Consider the following 12,197-nt stretch of genomic DNA (forward strand, 5'->3'; position numbering starts at 1 on the left):
TTTTTCAAAACATAGTAATGGTGTATCCGAACAAGGCGAAGGAGAGGGAAAGAAAAAACAGATAGGAAGAGGGAGAGTCGGTGTCACTTTCAGGTGGATATGCCCAATCTGATTTATAGTTTACATGTCCTCTCCCCTTGAGGAACATATTGAAGAGGGAAACGTTAAAGGAGAGGGAATGTATTGATTTCAGTACTTTGTAAAATACACAACATTAAAATGAAAACAATAAACCATTATTATTATGGCTATTATTAGCTATTTTATTTTTTCGTTATTTTAATAAAAACATATATTGCAAAGCTTTAGCGTAGCGTTGAATGAATTAAGATATTGTGCACTATGCTACTGCAGGAATTTAATTAATGGGCAAGACATTTAGTTTGATAATACATCACAGGAAAATCTTAGTTTATCCTAATTAGCACAATAATTCACACTATAAACAGTGTAAACGCAGATTACACAAGGTTAGTTTGGGTATTATTTGATGCCCAAGGTTTCTTGCTGCTCACTCTGACGAAAAAAATGGTTAAAGAGACAGAAAATGTTAACTCAGCAGTTTAGAGAACTCGATAACGAGATTTAGCCCACACTTTCGAGACAAACATGGTCAAAATAGGAATAGCCACTTCGTTAACGACCCCACACAACCCCGGAAGAGAGTTAAGAAGATAATGCTTAATAATCAAATGTCCCGAAAATTGGAATGCATATTTAGAAAATACTGAGCATAAAATGTAAGATAGGCCTCATGAATTTAACATTTAATAAGATGAGTCTGATTCCAAAATTCGAAAGAAATTAAGATAACATAAAAATAGCTGCATATTACACACTGTAAAACACTATTTCTTAAAATCAACGCCTTAGAACTCATAATGCAGTGTATTTAATATTTGTATAATTTCAGTAATATAAAGGCTATGTCAATCAATTTATTTAGACATTTCCCACCCTAAATCAAAATGTCGACGCTGTCATGTAACTTGAGTGAACTGGTCGCTAATTTGGGAAATCCACGTTTGTGGGTGTCTGACAAGTCGCCTCTAAACGTCAAATAATCGAAAATGCCAGGGCACGCATCCTCCCCAGCCTGCCAGGCTGTCTAATCTCAACGGAAATACTGTTACATTGGGTGGTGGAAGAAAATATCAGTAGTAACCAGAAAAACATTCCTGCACATTACTGTGTTCCCATCGGTGTATTTTTTTAACTTCCCTGGCCTGTCCATTTTCATTAATTAAACCGACTCAGTATGAATGTGCCACTATACTTCAGTCATCGATAATCAATAGCTTATTGAATCCATTCTGCAGCAGGTTAACTCTCTTCTCAGCCGAGAGAGCACCTGAATCAAAATTAGTATTTACACCATGTTATCAACAGTAAGCCTACTGTTACGTCTAGTAACATCCATGTATCTAGCTACTGAAACACTTGCATAGGGTTGTAGGTGATATCCTTCATGGCTTATTAATGTAATAGACAGAAAAACACGTAACTATGCAACAGCTATCCTTTGTGTGTGTGTGTGTGTGTGTGTCCACCAGTGTAGAGTGGGGGCAGAGGGAAGCAGGCAGGCGGAGGGCACAGATACACTACATGACCAAAAGTATGTGGACACCTGCTTGTCGAACATCTCAATCCAAAATAATGCACATTAATATGGAGTTGGTCCCCCTTTGCTGCTATAACAGCCTCTGTTCTTCTGGGAAGGCGTTCCACTAGATGTTGGATTGTTGCTGTGGGAACTTGGTTCCAATCAGCCATAAGAGCATTTGTAAAGTCGGGCACTGATGTTTGGCGATCAGGCCTGTCTCGCAGTTGTGTTCCAAATCATCCCAAAGGTGTTTGATTGGGTTGGGGTCATGGCTCTGTGTAGGCCAGTCAAGTTCTTCCACACTGATCTCATCAAACCATTTCTGTATAGACCTCGCTTTCTGCATGGGGGCATTGGCATGTTGAAACAGGAAAGGGCCTTCCCCAAACTGTTGCCACAAAGTTGGAAGCACAGAATTGTCTAGAATGTCATTGTATGCTGTAATGCTAAGATGTCCCTTCACTGGAACTAAGGAGCCTAGCCCGAACCATGAAAAACAGCCCCATTTGGACAGGTAGCATTCTCCTGGCATCCACCAAACCCAGATTCGTCCATCAGACTGGCAGATGGTGAAGTGTGATTCATCTCCAGAAAACACATTTCCACTGCTCCAGAGTCCAATGGTGGCAAGCTTTACACCACTCCAGCCGATGCTTGGCATTGCGCATGGTAATCTTAGGCTTGTGTGCTGCTGATCGGACATGGAAAAACATGTCATGAAGCTCCCAACAAAAAATTATTGTGTAGACGTTGCTTCCAGAGGCAGTTTGGAACTCGATAGTGAGTGTTGCAACCAAGGACAGATGATTTTTACGCGCTACGCGTTTCAGCAATCGGCGGTCCCGTTCTGTGAGCTTGTGTGGCCTACCACTTTGCGGCTGAGTCGTTGTTGTTCCTAGACTTCCACTTCACAATAATCGCACTTACATTTGATCGGGGCAGCTCTAGCAGGGCAGAAATGTGACGAACTGACTTGTTGGAAAGGTGGCATCCTACGATGGTTCCACATTGAAAGTCAATGAGCTCTTCAGTAGGGCCATTATTTGTCTATGGAGACTGCCAATGTTTGTCTATGGATATTGCATGACTGTGTGCTCGATTTTATACACCTGTCAGCAACAGGTGTGGCTGAAATAGCAGAATACACTAATTTGAATGGGTGTCCACATGCTTTTGTATATATATTGTAGCAGGAGCCTGTTAGCAGTCAGTAGCTCCAGCGCTGAAAATAAATATTTGTAGTCAATAACTGTTTTAGCCCATCACCGGTAGCTAGTGGTAATAATTAGCAACAGTGGGATGTCCAAACTTTAATTACACATACAGTCATCCACAACGATAAAAAGCTTGAAGAATGACAAACAAGTCAGGCTTGTTTCTCAACTGCTGTCAATATCCAGATAGCTCTTATTTTTGGTGAAGAGAGGATATATTATCTATGTCTAGGTACAGCACTACCTGGGGGACTGGGACCATTGTGATACAGAGCGGCTGGGCCAGTAGAAAGCCTGTTGTCTGGCTGTGGGGGAGGAAACGGAGGATGCCACTGGAGACAGGAAGTCTTCAGAATGTGAAAGCACTTTATTGCAGCACACCTGAATGGCCTGCTAGGGTTTCTCTCTAACCCACTGGGAACAGACCATTACAGCTCCTTTACAACAGGGCCATGGGGTTTAAGTGAACTGTGACATCTGAATAAGATTGCTACCGTAAAACTTTGATTAATATCCCGGGCGTTTATTTGCTTCAATCACTGAACACAAACAGCACTTATTAAAGACAGGCTTCTATTTGAGCCAGGCGTCTATTTCCTTATTGCGTTCAGCTTTCGCTCAATACAATTTTGAAAAGACGACCACACGTTTATTGTGACCAGTATGACCAGTATTAACATTATAATAACAAATCCATTGCCGATCAGACCTGCAAAGACGAGGCTGCCAATCACACACCCCAATTTCATGCTTTAGCACTATACTCTCACTCTTTGGCCCTTGTATCCCCCATAATTGCATGGATCACACCAGATAGACTTCAGTATTCCATGTTTGTCCAGTTCCCCAAGACATCGGGAGATGCCTTCAATACCGCCCACTAGTCACGTTTACTTATGCTTAGCCGTCTAGTTTTTTCTGCTTTAACAATCTTAACCCTTACCTACTTTCCCTTCACCCACAAATGTTTGTTCCCCCCTGGACAAACGTAGAATATTTACCTACTTTCACTTCACCCCTAGATGTAATTGCCCCCCCTGGACAAACGTTGAATACTGAAGTGAGACCACGAGATCTTGTTGCGTGAGATCCATGCTGTTTCATCCATGGCAATGATGTTGCCCTCCTTTTGTTATTTTACGCAGTCTTTATGGTACTCACTGAAGTTCACTCGTAAACTATTCATTTAGACCCGCCGTTTATTTGAAACAGCCGTTTATTATCTGAATTGTGTGCCGATGCCCGGCTATTAAAAGGGACAGGTGGCTATTTGAGACTGCGATTAATTGAAGTTTTACGGTACATCATGTCATCATCCGTCCATTGTTTACATGATCTAATATGTGTACAAACCAATATGTAGACATTATTAAGAGTGATTATTTTCATCTCAGCAGCATGTCTTTTTAGGCCCGTAACCGTCCAACACAATCTGACATCATTGCATCTCTAAAAATGAACGCCATCATCCATGCCTCTGCAGAGTGACCTCCCATCAACTATAGTGGATAGAGGATGTGTTGGCGTGGAGGTGTATATTTATTTACCTGTCACGTGGAACACAAGTACATGGCAGCCAGGTTGAATCCAGTGGTGTTGGAAGGTTCTGGGTGAAAAAGAATTGTAAAAGTGACAAACTGCCCCCATTTCTCAGACGGGGAGCACAGGAGCCAACACGACGCTCACAGCAGAGTTAATTGCTCGCCGGAGTTAATTGCTCGCCACGACCAGGCCCAACAAAATGCTCATAAGACATTACGAATAAGACAAGTCCAACCACTCATCCCTCCATTTCTCCACTCATCCGGCTAGCATCCTGCTTAGCTCCAACGCGCCTCCATCCCTCCCCTTCCACAATTTTCCAGGACAAAAATATTATGTTGCCCGTGGCAACAATTTATCAAAATAACCAATCACATCTGCCTTTTCAAATAGTTCCAAAAGAAGCAGGAGCAGTACATAATGGCGGGTCGTCTCATCTCAGTGTTGTTAGGATCTCAGGCCATGATTTATTACACACTGATAAATGATCATTGGGCTTGTTTTGACAAAAGCCGGGCTATGTATTTACGAATGAACTTGAGTGTGGTGCAGTATGCAGCATGTACAGAGAACCAGGCCCATTGCTGTCAGCAGCATTAGTGGGTTCCGATTGGGCTCCATCCCGGGTCTGAGGCTATGCTCTGCGCACTCATCACTAATCACAGCCTGTGGTTGAGACAGCCCATAATATTAGCACCCCCCTCCCCTGTCTCCATGGCCACCATCAGTATTAGCATCACCCCCCTTCGCCAGCTCCTAAGTACATTTATTTCATAATAACAAGCCAGTGACAGCTCTCATCAGGTCGGTGGCGCTCATAATCGGAAGGGCTAGTGGGAGGGTGCACCAGCATTTGTTTTTCCTGTATCAGATTCCACGCCCCCCCAAACCCCTCTCCCTCCACCTCCAATAATCACATTTTCCTACCTCTTTTAGAATGTCAGACAGACCTATACCCCACACACCCTACTTCCCCTCCCCTCCCCATCACACCTGCTGTACCCCTGTTAGTGTTACACCCCCTTCCAGTGCATTGGCGTGGGCCAGTGGATGTCACCGAACCTGGGCTGGACCCACGCTGGGAAGGGGAAATAACACAGTATCTGGGTCACCTCTGTCAGAGTCCAAATGCCACTCAAGGGGTCTGACCTTTGAGGTGGGCAATGCTGCAGCCTCCATGCATTCTGTCTCTCTACCTCCCCTAACCCCTTCGTCTCCACCACCACCGTAAACAAACCCTAACCCCTTCATCTCCACCACCACCGCAAACAAACCCTAACCCCTTCATCTCCACCACCACCGCAAACAAACCCTAACCCCTTCATCTCCACCACCACTGCAAACAAACCCTAACCCCTTCATCTCCACCACCACCGCAAACAAACCCTAAGCCCTTCATCTCCACCACCACCGCAAACAAACCCTAACCCCTTCATCTCCACCACCACCGCAAACAAACCCTCACTCCTTCCTCCACTCAAACCAACCCTCACTCCTTCCTCCACTCCACTCAAACCAACCCTCACTCCTTTCTCCACTCCACTTAAACCAACCCTCACTCCTTCCTTCCTCCACTCCACTTAAACCAACCCTTCCTCCTTCCTCCACTCCACTCAAACCAACCCTCACTCCTTCCTCCACTCCACTCAAATCAACCCTCACTACTTCCTCCCTCCACTTAAACCAACCCTTCCTCCTTTCTCCACTCCACTTAAACCAACCCTCACTCCTTCCTCCACTCCACTCAAACCAACCCTCACTCCTTCCTCCACTCCTCTTAAACCAAACTCCCTCAAACCAACCCTCACTCCTTCCTCCACTCCACTCAAACCAACCCTCACTACTTCCTTCCTCCAACCCTTCCTCCTTTCTCTTAAACCAACCCTCACTCCTTCCTCCACTCCACTCAAACCAACCCTCACTCCTTCCTCCACTCCTCTTAAACCAACCCTTCCTCCACTCCACTCAAACCAACCCTCACTCCTTCCTCCACTCCACTCAAACCATCCCTCACTACTTCCTCCACTCCACTCAAACCAACCCTCACTCCTTCCTCCACTCCACTCAAAGACTGCTTTTTTTCTCTCCTCTTCTACTTCATTCATCAACGTCAATACAATATACAGCAAAGTGAACAAATCAAAGCCGACACGCAAATATAGCCACTGTAGATATGGCTCATGTATAGTCTATCAGCTTCACCCTGAAGAACTTCACGGTCCTAAACGATGCCTACAGACACACAGCGTATCACGTCGCACATAGAGGAACCCCAAATATGTGCTTAGGATTTATTTGAAGCCATGGCTACACCTCAAGCACACTGTTTTTACAAATGGGCACATGAGTTAAAATGCAATACCTCACTTAGTAAGAATCCTCAGTCAACACCTTCCAACGTTCCAACATAGTATCCCCATCCCAGATATTTGGGTTTCCACCAACTGGCAGTCACTTTTAACGGGAAGTGACTTGTGTTACCAGAAGGGCTTAAACCGATACTCCATGCTGCTCATTTAAGGCCGTCACAGAATTTGGGATATTTGAGTGGCTTGCAGAGCGTTGGTAAGCCTAACGTTGAGGCACATGCGATCTCCGGTCACGTCAGGAATAATTTTTGGAGGGCGATCAGCAACCCTCTGAAGTTCTCTCTCTCCCAAAGTTAAGGACTGTCTCTGCTTCTCCCATACTGCCAGTGAGTCATTCTACCCCCCTTTCAGTTTCAACCACTAGGCCTGGATGTGCTTGTTGTCTAGATTCCCTTCGAACACACACTGAAGCCCTTATCCTGTCAGTCAGAATTCCACCACACTGCCAATAAAAAAATCTTGCTTTTCCCATGATTCATTTTTGTTCTTTGAATCATAAACTTTGATTACTGTTACCGAACAAAAAATATGAAAAAAATGTGCTTAACATATCAGTTTCTACTTGAGGCCTGCGCACAGAGAGTACCGATTCCCCTTGATGTTACTCGACCCATCTCCAAAACATGCGTTTAATCTGGGCCTGGCCAGTCTGAACTTTTACATATCTCCACCCGTCTGTGAATGTCTTCGTGCTGGGGAGAGGCTGAGCAGGCAGGGAGACTCCCATGGAAGAGAAGGATGATGCCTGGGACAGATACAGGCCAGGGCTCCCTCACCATAAATTACCAAAACCACTGAGAAAGTTGGTTTGGTGGTCTGAACGTCTGCTCTACTGGAAGGATCGAACTTATACCTCTGGCATTTTCATTTCATAAAAAGTGTAAGCATTTCAGTATATAATACACAGCTAATGCAGAGGTGTTTACAGACAACTTTGACAAAAAAGTCCCTGAACCTCCACTCTATAGTTTTATAGACCACCAGTGTCAATGGATTGTATTTAAATACTGGATTGTATTGATATAGAGGCTTGTAATTACTCCACTCCAGACCATCCTTATTTGGAGAGCAGTTTCACTGCCCCATTGTTGTGACAAGTACAATGAATCTAAAAACAGACAGCAGACAAGAGGAGGGCAAGGAAAACAAAATAAAGACGTCAACTTTCACAAAATCATCCGATGGAACCTTTTTCTAAATTTGCTCTCACTTCATGGAAATCTCTCCAGCTGACTCATGGGTTGACCCAGAACCATTGAAGTGGGTTTAAAATCATCCCTATTTGGTTTAGCATTGTGTGCAGAAAATAATTTATAAGGGTTGACCCCGGCTCCTCTATGTAAGACAGCCATCTTAGAAAACAATGGCAGGAAGGCTTGAAACCTGAGAGGAACTGAATCTGCTGTTGACACATTTTGTCTTTATTTATTCGTCACTCACTGAAATGTTCCCCCCTCTGTTCAGAAAAAGATTGTTTTTGTCTCTGAGAGGAGCCGTAAAGTGATGTTTAAGCATTCCACAGCCCCAGCCATAAGGCTGTGTTTAACTGGACATTGGGGACAGTTGTTTTGTACTGGGGCTTGAGGTTGGAGCAGAGGGCTTGGTGCAGAGGGCCTGACTGACCCAGCCATGATCCCCTGGTCTCATCATGGTGGGACCCAGACCTAAATGGGAGCCGGCTAAAGGTTTAAGGGTAACACATGATGCAACACTTTCCTGTTAACCCCCCTCTTTCTTGCGCATACACACATATATCCCCCAGTATGAGGGAAGTACAGGATTCTGCCAAACCACTCACCAGTAAAGCCAGTGAGGACCAGGTCAGGACTGTTCTGGGCATGATTAGGAGAGCAGAGAGAGAATATGTGACCCTTCACTCAGAGGCCTGCTCCTCTCGATCTTTCAGCAGGACTGGACTCTAAGCAGAGTGTCAGTGGAGCTGAATCCTCAAACCTTGCACTGGCTGGTGAATTGGTGGACATATGTATCACGTTTCTTGGTTTGATCTGCGTTCTTTGCACTGTGAAATTATATTTTAATGGGGAAATACTATGGCAAATTAAATAAAGAATACATTTAAAGGTTGTTTTCTGAATGTATTTTGAGTTCAAGACTTCAAAAATAACTTTTAGTCCAAGATGCTTCACGTACTGTACTGTATGCATTACTATTTGGCCAAATGCACTCCCACTCACCACCCCCTTTTCTGTCTTCATACACTTTTTCAGAGATGAGAAGGACCCCTTATTGGCAGTGAATATATTCCTCTAAAAACATAATTCAACTTTCGCTGCTATATCCACTACTCCTGGCTCAGCTGTGTTTCTTCCATTAGGAGCTGTAAATAAAAGGATCTCTCTCAGGCTGGAAAGATGAGCAAAAGACAACGACACCTGGAGAGACTCAGCCACTCCATGGACATCAGGTGTCTGCATGTACCTAGACGTCTACACGGTTTGGTGCTGTGGCTCCAAGACCATTCTATCCCCCACAGGACATACTGCACATGGAAGTGTGCTTTGTGCGAGTGCCTGTTCTTAAACTTGGAAAAATATTTCATAATTCAAAAAGTATACAATCAGTGCATTCCATATGTTTTAGAATGACAAACAACAGGACTGAACATAAGACATTCAAATACACATGTTCACATTTATAAACCTGTGACATATCATAACATAAAGACAACATTTTAAAAACCAGAGGGCAAGAGGTCAGAGAAAAGTCCCAAGCCAATCAGAAGTGATCTGTTTGCCTCCTGCAGGGTGACTGTTTGCCCCCATTTTCCCCAAAATCCACTTCCCTTATCTGCCTATGGAGAGCAAAGGAGCGAGTGACAAGGACCAGGGATCACTGTTTGGTAAGGGCATGTCCTGCCCTGGCCTAACTCTGTTCCTGTCCTCTTCCAGGGGCCTCCGGGGCCATGGTGGGGGCCACAGGCTGACCAGCACTAGGACAGACCTCCCAGCCTTGTTTTCGCACCGAGGTATGAGCCTGACTCTGGGCTGGCTGACGGGGAGAGAGAAAGGGGGAGGGGATGAGGGAGGTTCATCTGGAGTTCAGGGCAGATGTTTGCCAGTAGTCTCGCGCCGCAGGAAAGCTAAATTGTATTCACTTCTGCACTGCTCTGGGATACCCTTCCTTACCCCCACCTCTCCCCCTGCCCTCTCCCCTCCCCCTTGCTCAGGTCAGTGTCAGCCGGTCAGTCAGTCAGTTGTGACTGGGCTGTTCCCGTGGCAGACGGTCACGATATCAGAGGGTAAGCAGTCTTTGAGCAGAATGCCTCTGTCTGACCAGTCCTGGACCAAACCTATGGAGGGGGAGAAGACAGAAATACATTAACGTTCATGTTATCAAAGCAAGGCATTCATCAACAGAACAGTGACATCATAGTGAGATACTAAAGTAGCTTTCAGATAGTTTTCCATCCAAATCCCATATGCTTATGGCTGTTTACTTTGGATTTGGGGAGCATGACATTTGCAGCAGAGACAGTGAATTAGAGAGTGAGAGATATAAAGGAGGAGATAAGCTCTCTGAGATGTACTCCTTTGATCCCTGTCCAGGAAACTTGTGCTGAATCAAACAAAAAGCTGCCGGTGCGATAAGATCCCACTGACACAGTGATATACACACCGGATCACCTTACAATGGCACTGAAATAACAATAATCATAGTAGGAACAAAGCCCCAGGCAGCCCCAGAAACCTATCTGTCATGGGAAGGGTCCTGTACAGTGCACAGTGCCCAGCGAGAGTTCACAGGCGGCAGGTAGCCTAGCGGTTAGAGTGATGGGCCAGTAACCAAAAGGTCGCTAGTTTGAATCCTTGATCCAACAAGGAGAGACATTTGTCGACGTGCTCCAGGGTACCTCAACGAGAGTGGGATATGCGAATTTCCAATTCACACCTGCATGTTAAAACACACTTTTACATGTGTGAAATAGGACAAATATAAGAACACACAAAATTATTATTATTAACTAAACTGCCCCACTAAAGCTAGCTAAGCTAGACCAGCTGTTTCATTTCCATGCTTGACTCCCCAGGCCCCGACAGACAGACAGACAGACACTTTGCCTTGGCTCACAGTGCTTCACTCCCGACAGACAGACAGACAGACACATTGCCTTGGCTCACAGTGCTTCACTCCCCACATACCGACAGACAGACAGACAGACACGTTGCCTTGGTTCACAGAGCATCACTCGCCAGGTCCCGACAGACAGACAGACAGACAGACAGACAGACCAGACAGACAGACAGACAGACAGACAGACAGACAGACAGACAGACAGACAGACAGACAGACACTTTAGCCTCACAGTGCTTCACTCCCCACATCCCGACAGACAGACAGACAGACATACACTTTGCCTTGGCTCACAGTGTTGTTCTAAAGCAATATGAATAATAACGACTCATCAAGCTGCCTAAGAAAAGTCAAGTTCAGACAACATTCAAATGTAAGGTGTTCTCTCTCTCTCTCTCTCTCTATTAGCCCCATCATACATCCTGAGCCCCATTGAAAAGGCTCAGAAGCAATTAAAATGGCAGTTTTGCTGGAGAAGCACAGTGTTATTTCACTGCTTCTCCCTGACATGTGATAAATCATCTTTCAAGCTATTTATTACACCCCAAAGATCCGCCAGTAGCCCCCTCTGTGTAGCGCAGATCATACCTATTCTTTGAACTCTAGCTGCCGTGCATAAAGTCATGTCACAGTTGAATTTTTGGGCTCGGGAGAGGAGCCCCCTTCGTGCACAAAAACAGATTGGGAGAGAACAGTGAAGTAAGGCTGTTTGGTTCCCGACACTCTATCCTCAGACTGTAAAGGGTGTTTTGGGGTCTCTGAAGACATCTCTGAAAAGCCAGACAGGAAGCTGCACACAGGGGCTGCAGAGTGAGAACCAGGAAGTTCATAAAACCTCGATAATCTTGGAAGATTCCACGATCAATCACCAATTACAGCCTATTAGAAGTAACGACCACAACCAACACCGGTACATTAGAAGGATAGGAACATTCATGCTAAGTATAGTAGAGACTATAAGTTATGTCTGTGGTGATACTGTATGGGTTTGATCATGGGGTTCTCTGGAGTGTTTGTGTGTCTTTTACATGTTATGTGCGTGGTGATCAGAGTTGGGATTAGTTACTTGGAAAAGTAATAATCCTCGTTACATTTAACAAAAGTAACATGTTACTTTACAATACTACTTTGTGTGGAAAGTAACGCGTTATATTTAAGCAATAAAGCCAGAGGGAGTGTGTTATATGGCCAATATACTACGGCTAAGTTCTTAGGATACAGCCCTTAGCCGTGGTATATTTGCCATATACCACAAACCCCTGAGGTGCCTTACTGCTATTATAAACTAGTTACCAGCATAATTAGAAGAGTAAAAATACAGTTTTTGTCATACCCGTGGTATACGGTGGTATAAATCTCACCATTTGTTTGACTGTT

Source organism: Oncorhynchus tshawytscha, linkage group LG08 (genome assembly GCF_018296145.1).
Source record: "Oncorhynchus tshawytscha isolate Ot180627B linkage group LG08, Otsh_v2.0, whole genome shotgun sequence".
In the NCBI taxonomy this organism is placed as follows: domain Eukaryota; kingdom Metazoa; phylum Chordata; class Actinopteri; order Salmoniformes; family Salmonidae; genus Oncorhynchus; species Oncorhynchus tshawytscha.